The following is a 13405-nucleotide window of genomic DNA, read 5'->3' as shown; positions in this document are numbered from 1 at the left end:
TAGTGTAGTTATCTGCCCAGCGCCCCGGCTAGGCTGGGTACTGCTATTATCCCCATTGTACAGATGGGGAACTGAGGCACCGCAGCTAAATGACTTGCCCAGGAAGTCTGGTGGAGCAGGGACTGAAACCCAAGTTTTCCAAGTCCTAGGCTAGCCCCTTAACCACCGAGTCAACCTCCTCAAATCCTTCTCCAGGCTAGCTCCGCTGAAGCTGAATAGAGTTACTTCAAGGGATGAATTTTGCCACTCTCTGAGCTATGGTCCTCCTCCATCCCACAAGGCATTGCGTGTGTGCTGAAATGCCCACACAGCACCAGATGATGTGTATGTATGGGCTGTTTGCACCAGACTTGATTTTGCTGTTGCACCATGGTCACGTGTCCTTTTGAAGTGATGGGTAGGGAAGTGGTACATTCCAGATGTGCCACCCAACATGTGTTGAGAGTTCTGAGCCCAGGCTGCTGGAATAATTTGTATATTTGGAGTGCTGAGAGCCACTGAACCCAACTGTACACCTTATATATGATGGAAGACACTTCAAGCCAGAGGGTGCTGCTGCACCCCCAGCACCCCTAGTCCCATTATCTATGGCTGAGCCCCACTCCTTGCTATCCCAGCGAGACAGAGTCCATTCCACAACCATGTGCCACGCCTGACGTTATATTTAAGGGCAGCTGATGACCCTGTAATTTTCCCCTCTGGTGAAGTGCAGGGTTTGAGCCCCTGCGCCGCTGCTGTCAATCATCCCAAATGGCAGCCTAGAGCCAATTCAGTTCCGATGCCAAATGGGTGCCGCATCCCCAGTGGCACCTCTCCTGCCTCTGCAAAAATTAGCTGCTTGAGCGAAAGAAAGGGAATGGAGAAGGAAATTATGCCCACTTAGCCCTGTAAGAACTGCAGGCAAACGGGGAGAAAAAATGGCCTGAAAGGGGCACTCAGAGTCCTTTCTTTAGCTGCTAGCACTAGCTATCTATTACACTCTGGCCTGGGGTGTGAATGGCTAGTAGCAGAGACAGGCGACTTAAATAAACAGCCCTCCAAACTTTACTGGGAACCCTGCAGTTACAATGCAGTCAGCCTCCTGGAATGCCCTGCAGACACCGGCCATCGACGCCTTCCCTGCAAGGACGCTCTAGAGCCAAACCAATGCGCTGTGGCGCCCACTTGGCCAAGCTTCTTCCTCATGCCCCTCTGCTTCCTTTAGGGCCTACCCGTTCTCCGCGGGGAGCACGCCAAGAACATGGGCCCACGGGTTGTCGAGGACTTTTATGGCCTTTTAATTACACTGAATTGGTTTTATGGGTGACGGGCAAATTGGAAATGATCTAATGGCCCTCGAGGGGGGCGCTGCGTCAGGATTCAGGGAGCTGGGTTTTTCAAGGAGGAGCTGAAAACGTTAGGCTGGAAGCGAACAGAATTCGGTTTCACTGGTAACATCCCAAAGGGCCTGACGATAATGAGTCACACCCGCGGAGCGGGCGCTGACGGCACAGCTGAACACAGCAGCCATTGAGCCACGGATCACAAATAAATTTGGACAACACTAGGGTTACAGCTGGCTTTTTTCATACAGGGATTTCAGTTCCCCCCCTGAAGCAGCCACTAGACCTCGGTGGAAAAGAGCTTGGTTGAGCACCTCATCTGAAGTCCAGCATCCGCAACAGCGAAATACCCTACTCCTCCAATGGCAGCCGCAGGTACAGGCCCAAGTCACTAGGCAGGACTCAAACTCACATCTGTTGGGCTAGAGAACTCACAACTGAGCTATGTGGGAAGGGGCATCGATTGACATGGAGAGAAGATGCACTTCTGAAGCTGGGGCAAAGAGGAACTCTTAACTACTGGCCGTCAGCGCATAAGTAGCAGCCTTCCTCAGGGTTATTGCTACCCAACAGAAAGCCAAGGGGAAAAGGAGAGTCTTGTGGTTCAGGTATAATGAGCTGGGGTCAATTCCCGATGAGGAAGAATGCCACAGACTTCCTTTGTGCCCTTGGGCAAGGCACATGAAGTCAGACTTTCCAAGTGCTCAGACCCCAGCAGCTCTCATGGTGACACTCAAGTCCAGATTTTCAGATGGGGCCGTTTACCCATTGTACTGAGCTCTTTGAAAATCTGGCCGCCTCTTTTGGTGCCTAAATGAGAGCCCTGAGGTCTTTTGAAAATCTGATCACTCCATGCCTCAGTCCCCCATCTGTAAAATGGGGACAATAATCCTTCCTTTCTCCCACCTTGTGTCTATCTTTTCTATTTAGAATATAAGCTCTTAGGGACAGGGACTGTCTCTCACTATGTGTAAGTAAAGCACCTGGCACAATGGGGCCCTGATCTTGACTGGGGTTTCTAAACACTAGTGGAATACAAGTAGATAACAATAATAGTAATTTAACTGTGAGGGAGCTAGATCAGTAGCTATCTCTCTGCGTTCCTATCTGTAGTAGTGGAAGGAGCTAAAGGAAGAACTGGAGGTGTGTTTTTAAAAAAAAACTATTCTAAATCCAATCTAGAGAACACAGTGTTTGTTGCAATTGCTAAAGAAGAACTGTGCTGAGGAATTTGCACTGTTAAATAGAAAGCATTACAAAAACCTTGCACACCTGGACTGGGATGGTATCAAGAGGCTGGCAGCAAAGGAAAGTTTACTCTCTGCTGCATGAAGATTGCAGTGTTGATTTAACAAATCAAGGGAAAATTTGGCCCAGACCTTCTGACCTCCTCTTGCCCAACTCTCCTCTCAACTTAACACCGGCCCCCTTTCTGCAAACAGATCAGTTACAGCAGCAACCGGTGCAGGGTTGATTGGTGCTAGTGAGTTCTGATAGCTGCTGAAAGCTCATATTACCCCTATCACAGTCACCATTAACCCTTGAAAGAACACCCATCCCACTCCATCCATTGCAGGGGGGCAAAGATGCTGTCAATATTCTCTGCACATACTGCCGCAAGGGACTCCAGAGAGTCCAGATACCAAAGGCTCAGGCTACCACAGAACATCAACAGCCAGCCGGCTCCTATTTCCAGCGGGTCTGAACTCAAAAGGCCCCAAAAGTCATCAGGTTGACCACAACAGCTGACAGATCTCACTGGCACTCCAAGCCCCGTGGGGGCGAAAGGCACTACAGGAATCTAAGCTATTTTTATTGATTGCAGAGATCGGCCAGAGGCAGTCAAAGCTGACGGGAAACTGCCAAAATGATATTAACAGTGGCAGATCCAAAGAGGTGGGCTCTTCCCTCTCTTCATTGGTGGGGTCTCCCACCTCCTTAGCCTCAGGCTACGCTACGGCAGGTGAGCTTTGCTTGTCATTAAAATATTGGTGAGGATTTTACTCTTTTTATTATTTAATATTTGCATTGCAGTAGTTCCTCTGAGTACCAGTCCTGGTCCCCACGGCGCTAGGTGCTGTACAAGCTCAGAACAAAGAAACGGGTCCAGCCCCAAAGAGCTTACGATTCGCATCTGCAGCTTTGTGGTAGTGACGCCATAGCAGCAGCATCTCCTGGGTGGCTGCTTTTCTTCCCCCGAGGAAAAACATCTGATTGTTTAGAAACGAGTCTAACTTTTGGCGATGACTATAGGGGCTGTCCTGCCACACAGCAGCCCCCACCCACTTAAACAGATGCACTTAGGCTGCTCTCCGTTGTCAAGTGAGGACGGGAACACCACTGAATTCACTGGGAACCACCCCAATGTAGAGTAAGGACAGAATTGGGTCCAACGTCCTTTACACCTGGCTTGCAAGGAATCCAGATTTGCCCCTAAAGGAAACAAGCTCAAATTTGGTGCTACGCCTTGAGCACCGAAGATGCAGCCTGGAGGAACGGGGGAAAGGAGGCTTTACACCATCTTCGCACCCTCTAGAGTCTGAGGCCTGAAACGGCCCCTGGTGTAAGGTAGAGCAGCCCCCAGTTGTGCTAACTTAGAGCAGCCTCCCTGGGGCTGCCTGGCCCAGAATCCCTGTAGCGATATACACTATGGGCACGCCAATTCCCCAGCCCCATCTGTGTCAAAGCTTGAGAAGGAGGCAGCATACGCTTCTTACAGTGGCTCTGTGTTGTGCCTGCACCAGGACAATTCTCCTCTGGCCCATTATTGTATATGAATGGCCCGTCCCTACTCCTAGAATAGCACAGAGAGGCCAGGATCTGTCCCACCGTCCCAATTCAGCAATGGGGTAGAAGAGTGCAACTCTACACAACTCAATGGAGCTGCACCAGGGCTGAATCTGGCCCAGTATTTTAGCTAGGCTTGTGGGTTAAGAAGAACATCAGGAATTTTCCAGAGCAGCCGGTCATGTCTGCAAGGGAAAACCAGCAATGTACATACCGCCCGAGCGGCAGGAGCAGCAGGCCTGGGACAGCAGGGGAATATGGACTGATCTGGTGGAGTTTCTTTAAGACTAGTTTCCAGGAACGCTGGCCTACAAACACCCGGCCAGAGAGATGCTATTACGGTGCAGCGTGCGTGCATTAATCCACATGTGAGATAATTACAGTCATTCCCTGGGCACCATGGGGTTTAACTGACCCAACATGGCTGACTTTCGTGCTTGCTTGCCACTATGCAGCTGGCATTTAAAGCCCCTTCTGAAGCTGCTTTGCCACCAACAACATGGCTACCTCCAGCAAAAGGAGAAAGTGCTGGATCAGGTGGGGTTTCCTATGACCCCCCCCCATCCTCCTGGCAAATCATGAGCTTTTTTCCTTTTCTCGTCAACCTTTACTGACTTCAAGCCTTGGTCTCCCCTTTTATGCCATTTACTTTTCTATTACACGGGTGACTGTTTTCTCCCCTTGGCAATAAAAATCTCTCTCCCCCCTTCTTCACCTCAACCCTACAGTCTGCTCACCTATGAGTCCCCCAGGAATCATCTGAGCACACAGTGCTCATACTTTGCCATCCGCCTTTTGAACCAGTCACCGACACTGGAACAAGCCAGAGAATTTGGTGAGAGGGGGAGATGTCCTCAGAGCACATCTCTTGAATTGTTGAGTGTGGAGCGATGTCTCTGAAGGCAGCATTTCTGCTGTAACTGTTAAGCACTTGGATGCCTTGAGTTAAAATAAAATACAAGGTGCGCAAAGAGAAAAGGCATATCATTGACTCCCGAGCACCCTGTTCTTTGGCCCAGATCCTGGTCTTCTTGGGGAATCAGCCACCTCTTATAGAACAGAAGCATGACGCCTGAAATCTCAGGGAAGCGCCAGCTATTTGAAGCAAGGGATCCTCTATTCCTGCTCTGGAATTACACAGTCCTAGTCCCATCCACTCAGGAATAACAACACCCGACTGTGCTCCTCTTTTCGCCAACTGGAGCATGCTCCAGGACAAGTCACTGGCCGCAGGGCTACTGCGGCCACCCACCCACTCGCTTTCTGCACCGCAGCTGGAGGTCCGGGGGAACAGCAAGCCTGAGAACCGGGTGCCTACGTGCTGCAGGAAGAGGCCTGACAAGATAGGGAAGGCAGCTGCCAAATCCAATTCGCCTTCGCCCCTCCTGCAAGCTAGACAGAGCGCTCCTTTTAAAGAGACAGGACCAGATTTTACTTTCCGGCAAACCCGCTGACTTCAGGGATCTTGTGTGTCAGGGAGAGCAGCATCCGACCGCTATGCTTTCCCCTTCAAATCATCCGTGACGTAGCTGCCTGAGGCTAATGAAAAGAGTCACGTGGCTACTGACAGCAATATATTAATTACTACTGTACTGTCATTTTTGTTTGCGCGCTCTGCCACTTTTGGTCACTGGCTCTGACCCCTACCAAACACTAAGAACTGGGGTGGTTTGGAACTCCCAGAAGCCCCAGGCTGTCTGCAGCTGCCTGGAAGCAAATGACAGCCGGTCTGGAAGTGGCCTCTGGGCTTTCATGTCTGGACTGGTTCCAGGCCTAATTAGGATGTTCCAAGTCCAGTCGGATAACTTCAGCGATTCCAGTCCGGAAAGGTCCGGTCAATGGCCAGCGGACTGCAGCATTCCAGGCATACAAGGAGGTCTCTGGATAGATAAAGAGGTCGGGGGCTGCAAAGGAAAGGACCCTTCCAAAATAGAAAAGCTTGGTTCACACCCCCCCTAACCCTTCGCCAACGGAATAGCAGTTAACCCCTTCTGTGCCATGGGCTCACACCCTATGCTCAGGCTACCCTACCTCCTGCAGTTATGAAGACCCCAGTTTGGCAGGCAAGGGAGCAAGGCTCAAAGTGCAGCAGCAGCGAAAGAGGTAGGGGAGTTGTCTGGATGTCTCTAGCATCCCCTCCCACATTTGTCAGCAAGCAGGGGTCACCTCTAGCATCCTACCACCCCACTCCTTTAGGCACTGACAGACCAGCACTTGCAACAGAGTCATCAACGAACTGTGAAGGAACTGATGCAACGTGCCATGGCAAAGGGTGGGGGTTCTCTCGTGGGGGCATATGCAACAGCAGGACGCAGCGTGGCAAATCTCTGAGAGGATAAAGCACTCTAGCACCAAGTGGCATTCAGATACCAAGTCCCATAAAGTTCCAACGGTGCTCCACCACTGAATCTCAGACTGACTAGCAGCCCAGGCAATCCCCAGCGCTACTCATCTACAGCTGTTAATACCAGAGTAGCACAATGGCAGATATTTTAGAACGCATTCCTTATCAGAGGGGGATATTATGTGTTGTGCCCCCTTACAAATAGGGAAACTGAGGCAGAGAGGGGAGGAAGTGACTTTCCCAAGGTCACAGAGCGGGAATTAGAACCCAGAGCTTTTTATTCTGAGGCCTGTGCTCTAACCATCAGACCATCCTGCCGCTTAGTGTCGCCACTACACCAGCATGTCAAATCATAACAGCTGCCCCCTTTACCACCCCAAGCGTGGAACTAATGTTTGGATAATAACTGTCATTGCCATTATTCACATTTGGTGCTTTTTCTTTCCTGAAAGCCAAAGCAAATCATGAACACTGCAGAAATTGTGCAACCAGGGAAGTCGCCACTAATCAGGCAATTGACATAAAACACAGTGTGGGAAAAGTTTTGAAATCAAGGATGCTGCGGAAAATACCAAATCTTATGGAGCGTGCCATGGCCATCTTTAATGTTCATAAAGAAAAGACAACTCACCCCTCCAGTCTTTTGGATCATCTCTGAAAGACCCACCCAGTAAACTATCGACCTGAGATGGATGAAGGGCTGATTTGAACCTGTGGTGCAATGGCACCATATCTGTGACCGGACTCCCCTCTTAAGGCCATTTTCACACCAACCTGACTCAGAGGAGAATCAGGCCATTGGTGAGTTGCATGGAATACAACTTGTCAATCATGTAATTTTCTATAGAATGACACAAGCAAGAAGAATTGGACTACATCAGTTGCAAAGGGAATACCGAAAAACAACTTAAACTAAAGCCAACCACCCCATAATTCTTGGTTTATATGATGTCTTCCTATATCCGCAGCTGTGGTCATTCCTCAGCCACTGCATCTTGCAACAGCCTGCACTCTGCTACTCTAAGTAGTGAGAGTAAACTCCCTAGAGTCAGAGTGAACTCCTAAGAATAATGCAGCTAATGTTCACAATGCAGTAATTGCCCCGTATCTCATCCACAGCTTCCAGCTGATTTCCTCCAAGATTAATAGTGTGGAACAGCAGGAGAAGATGCTCACTCACTGTAACACCCCTTGTGAAAACAGCCACTAGCCTCTTTTTTTCCTATTTCCTCCTTTGACAAAGCAGCTTTGGGATGGCCCTTCTCCAGGGGCAAGCTGCCACTGAATGAAAGGAACGGCTGCTGTCCCCTGGGCAGGTTCTGAACTGAGTCACCAAGGGGGTCTTGAACATTCTCAGACAATGACCTTGAACCAGCAATGCTCTTGATCCATCAGTGCCCTCCATCCATGCTGCACCATTCCTGTCGATGCCGGTGGGAAGTGGGACTGCACTTTGAGGGCATTATATGGTCTCGGTTGTTCCAAGAATAAGCAAGCGTCCGGGTTGCAAAACATTAGATCAGAAGTGGGATCATCATTAACATTTGGTTTTCACAGACTCAGTGTATATCTCAAGATGATCCTAATAGCGCTGTCTCCAATGTGAGAAAATGCGGCTCCTCTTATTCATTCAGCAACCGCTCATGGACAGACTTGGGCACTAGAACCTATTTTTGTTGACAGAAGGAACGTACGGTGGGACGCCGTGGCTGTTAAGCGCTAGTTATATTAAAAACCTCCACCAAGACAGCTAGCAGGATAGCAGTGAGCATCAATATAAGAATCTACATAAACAGGATGGGTAGATAGCTAGTCAATAGATAGATACAAGACAGAACACTGATTTGGGCATTTTCAGATCTATGAAATAGTGTCTCATTTGCAATGTGTTTGAATTTCAACAATCAAGAGTTTACTATCAATCTTGTTTATTACAATAGTGCCTAGGAACCAATCAATAGCATGGTCCCATTGTCCTAGGTGCTCTACAAACACAGAGTAATAGACAGTTTCTGCCCCAAAGACCTTACAATCTATGCCAGCTGACTTCTCTGCTTCCACCCAGTCCAACTTCTCTGCTTGCACCCTGTCCAAAGTAGCCTTCTCTCAGTTAACAGGATTCTGATCTCACTTATGCATCAGTGGTGTAATGAGAATGTAACTGAGAGAAGAGTCTGGTTCAGAGACTTAATAATAATGCAGCAGTGGTCCGGTATATGTATTGTCAGATCTGAGAGCCCATAATGGTGGGAGCTGTAGAAGAGCCTAAAAGAGAAGGATGGATGGATTTATGTTTGAAATCAAAGATGTTTCTCAGACGTAGAGTATTTGTCCTTTGATCTCAGCACAACTACAAGGCATGAAAAAGGGAATAAACGCTCAAGAAAGGGAATATCGGGCTTTTCCTCCTTTCACACCAGGTTTACTCCATGAGATAGATCTGCCAAAATTAGCAGCCTTTCAATAACTTCAGTGGACCAAGAGTGAAAATGAATAATCCCTATGGCCATGCTGAGAGGGGACATTGACTTCAATGGAGTTATCCCAATTTATCCCAGCTGTCGGGATTTCAGTGGCGTTACCTGTAATTCACGGTGGGGAGAGCAGAGAATTGGACTCCTAGCTACAAGACTGGAGAGTGGATAAAAACACTGGGGCCAGGACTCGGTTGGCGTACCTCAGCCTAGTTCTACAGAAGTCAATGGAGCCATGTTGATTCACACCAGCCAACTCTTGCTTTCTACAATTGAAATTACAGCTAGGAAAACGCAACATCCATCTTCCTAGCAAACATGCACCTCCTCTGTAGCCCTGCTTTTGCCTTCTGATGTCAGTGTCATTAATCTGCCAAAATGGCCAGCAAGATGGCAGCCCAGAGCTTCGTTAGGCACCAGACCCGTCGCCCTCAGTGGTAATGCCAAGTGAAATCGGGGCACTTCCATCCCCTCTGTTGCTGGCTGCTCTGAGGAAGGCTGGTCCTTTTCCGCTGACAAAGAGATGAGCCGTTTCATTAATAAGCCTCGGCTTCTCCTAACACGTCTGATTACAATCTCACTACTGGGATCCGTGCTCATGTTACATGGTCGTCTCGAGTCTATTTTCCTTTCTCTTTAAATCCCCACTTATCTATTCTGCCATGTAAATCACCAAGTCTCTTTCTTTATTCTGTATTTTGAAAATAAACACAGGTGGGTGACTCATGGAAATCACATGGGATAATTGTTGCAACCGGGGGCCCATCTGGAGAGAGGAAACCTCTTGCACACAAGCCTTTAAATCCCCTTGCTGGGGCTGAGCCAACGTAGACGATGGAAAAGCTCCCCCTGACTTCCGTGAACTTTGGATCAGGCCCCGGGAGTGTGTATTTTTCAGTCTGCCTTCCCAAATGTGCACATTACTTCCTGGTCATTATGGGCCAGATCGTTACTCAGGCTTCACCAGGGCTAACGCTCCCTAAACGGCTATGCAAAGCCCTGAGGAAAGGATCACTTGACCTTATATTATGGAACGTGACTCTAAATGACAGCCAAGCGAAGAGCGGGCAGATTCCCCTCCCATCATCCATGCCACACCCCTGCGGCAATGAAGGCAATTGCTTGCATGGGGACGTAATTATATTAGGAAAGTATTTAGTCATTTTTAACTGTTCTGCTGGGGTGGCTTGGCTCCCTGATAGCTGCGATGCTGGCTTCTCCTTTTTGCAGCTGCTTTTAATAGAGAGAGGAACAGCACGGTCTAGTAGTTAGGGTCCTGGGCTGGGAGTCAAGAGAGCCAGGTTCTGTTCGCAGCTATAATGTGCAACCTTGGGCATATCATTCCACCTCTCTGACGCAGGGCCGGCTCCAGGCAGCAGCATTCCAAGCAGGTGCTTGGGGCGGCAGTCTGTAAGGGGCGGCAGTCCCTGTGTTTCTGCCCCCAAGCAGCGCGCCGAATTGCCACCCCGGACGGTGGGGGCAGTCCGTGTGCCGTTAGGGCAGCACGCGCGTTTCCGCGGCAGCGGCAATTCGGTGGCAGCTTCTATGTTCAGCTGTCCCCGGCGGCGCAGCTTCTGTCTCTGACTAACCATATGTACAGCACCAAGCAGAATGGGGTCAGCAGATACTACTGAGATGATAACAGTAATAATGCATTTACAGGCATCCAGGTTCTTCTTTTAAATGAGGTGTCTTGACAACCGTAAGCAGCAAAGAGGGTGGAGACAGCACCCTGTGATCGGCTTAGCCCTTCCTTGCGCTCTGCTGCAGTCTGAGAGCCAGGGAAGGATTCACAAGGAATGATTTGCCTAGTTCGGCTCTCAGTCATCATATGAAGCTATAGGAATTTTAGTATGTTCTGGATCATCCCAGACGCGTATTTCTCATTTGAACATTATCGTTCTAAGGGAAAACTCCAATGACAGAGACACCGAAACATGATTCATCCTGAAAAGGACTAGCTGGGAGATTCAGGCCTGAAACTGGGTTCAGATTCTCTGATTGACCCCCCCCCCCCCCCACACACACACACACACCAGTGGTCAGAACTGAGGCTCAGCTGTACTAAGCACATAGTTTAAGACAGGGTTCTTGGGTAATAGTGGTCACAAATGCCTAAGTGATTTAGGAGCAGGTATCTCATTTCCAAATGACTTAGGCACACAGGAGCCTAAATTCCATTGGCTTGCAATGAGACTTATGCTTCTAAGCCACTTTAGAAAATGAGAATCATTCTCCTAAGTCACTTCGGCCCTTTTGAAAATTATACCTGGAAGCACTTATACTGCAAATAGATGAGCTGCTAGACAAAGGACATATTATTATCCCCATTTTACAGATGGGGAACTGAGGCACTGGGAAATGAAGGTCATGTTTCCAAAAGGGCCTAAGTCCTATTTTCAAAAGCACCTAAGCGAGTTGCCCCGGTCATTGGGGCAGAGCTGCGAATAGAACCCAGAACTCTTGAGTCCCAGGCAAGACGACCCTTCCGCTGTGCTTTCGATTTAAGCTCACCTCTGTTTAAGTAAAACAGCAGATACACATTTCTGTGCAATCCCATCTGTGGCGTTCCTGAAGGAGATGGAGCCAAGGACATCCAGCCGCAGCCTTCCCTTCCCTTTACTGTAACGGGGAAAGCCTAATAGCTGTGCTGTGTCTTTAAGCGGTGAGGAGGGAAGGTCTACAGTTAGTTTGCCAGGGTCACATGTTTCGCAGCTGCAGCCTGGCAGTGATTTATAAGGCCCTGAAGTTCATCAGAGGGAAAAGTACTTTCCAGACGTCCTTTCCCCCCACCCCCTTTCCTCCTCAGCACAGAGCTCCCCATGGCCAAAGCCATTCTGAAAACCAAAGGAACCGTTCATCATCCCAATGTGTTATTTCCCCTGCTACTGCCCCCACCACCAGGCACCCCCTTCGTCTGCACACTAAGAAAACATCCTCTCACTTACTCAAGTCACTGACCCACCAAACAGCAACCCATTAATAAGGGGCAGCTCAGCTCTGGCTACTTCTTGAACTGTAGTTGTCCAGTAAGCCTTCCCCCGCCCCCTCACACCCAGTCCCCATGGCCAAAATAAACCACATAAACAAAACAGATCTCCCCTCCCCCATGCCGCCACCGCTCCACCCCCTTTACACCGTCCTGCAGGGAGGTTCAAAAGTTCAAGATTTTCACATTTCCCTAACGTTATTTCAGGAAATTGCTGGAGAAAGGAAAGAATATGCAGCCTAAAAAATGTAATTCAGAGGTGGAACTTTGTTCAGGGAGTCTGCACTTGGCAAACTGGAGTGGCTAACTCAGAAAGCACATCAGCTGCGCAGCACTGCCTCCCGAAATATACAAGGCCTGATTCTGATCGCCTCATGCCATTTTTATACCAGTATATCACCACTGACATCAGTGGAGTTGATCCTCATTGATACGGGTGGAACTGTGATCAGAATCAGGCCTGAGGTTCCCTTGCTAACATTCTGAGAGAGAAGTAGCAAAAATGAATAATTGTAATGAGGGTTTTGCTTGTGTCTGTCTGGGAATGGGTGTAAATGTTGCCAAATCTCCCCCACTCAAAGTATCACTATCTCTGTCATTTTATCCAATGATAGATAGATAGATAGATAGATAGATCCAAACCCTGAACGATCTCCCCTGAATGTTGGAATGTTTCAATCTGACTCCAAATTTTATGCCTGGCTCCTATCTCTGTGAAGGTTCACATTGGTTGAGTCAGGATCCAAACTCTGTGGTTGACTCCATTTCTATACTGGGCAAAACCAAAATGTTGGATTTCAATGCTCCAATATTTCAGAGGAGTTGGGATCTGGAACAAGTTAAGTAGAAGCTTGGGTCCCAATGTGCAAAATTTGGCTATTTCAGAACATTCCCAAGGCTTCTTCCAAACATTTCCTTCTGTTTTGATCTGTATATTTTTCTCCCTTCCTCGGGGAGTTTAAGTCTGACTTTCAAAGTTGCTGAGTCACACCTGGCTTTGCATCCAAATTACAGACTTTGCTTTGTATTGCTAAAGATTCATGGGAAAAGATCATAAAGTGACCCAAACTTTTCACTAACCCAGCCTTGGGTTTGTAATGAAATATGAATGCGGGCAATTTTCATGTGGTTTGGGGGGTTTTCTTGAAATCATTTTGTGTAGCAGCACTACACACAGAGGCTGAAGATGAACTACAGTATGGTGTGTCTCTGGCAGTAAGGAATTAGTACACTAGAACAGTGTTAAATTGACAGATTGGTAGCTTTTATTTGAAGCCATCTAGCTAGCCTGGAGATCTGCATGGAACTAACGCACTGGAAGTGTCCTGCTGGAAATGCACTGGGTCTTGCGTAAACCTTGGAATGGATGCCTTCACTGCTGTCGTTCCAGAGTCACTTTGGATAAAAAGAAAGGATATTTCCATGGTGTTTACACTTGCAGCAAAATGGAAAACCACAGAGAAGACAATCCTTGCAACAAAGCTCTTTT

The 13405-nt window shown here is 48.5% G+C and overlaps 1 protein-coding gene across 2 annotated transcripts in view; it reads right to left on the bottom strand.

The window, feature by feature from the left end:
* The window catches only part of RXRA (retinoid X receptor alpha), a 213506-nt gene that overhangs the window by 85364 nt on the left and 114737 nt on the right, over positions 1-13405 (bottom strand). The gene's annotated exons all lie outside the window — the stretch shown is intronic.

This window comes from Mauremys mutica, chromosome 18 (assembly GCF_020497125.1).
Source record: "Mauremys mutica isolate MM-2020 ecotype Southern chromosome 18, ASM2049712v1, whole genome shotgun sequence".
Classification (NCBI taxonomy): domain Eukaryota; kingdom Metazoa; phylum Chordata; order Testudines; family Geoemydidae; genus Mauremys; species Mauremys mutica.
The sequence above is the reverse complement of the archived record's forward strand: the minus strand, read 5'-3'. Positions and strand labels throughout refer to the sequence as shown.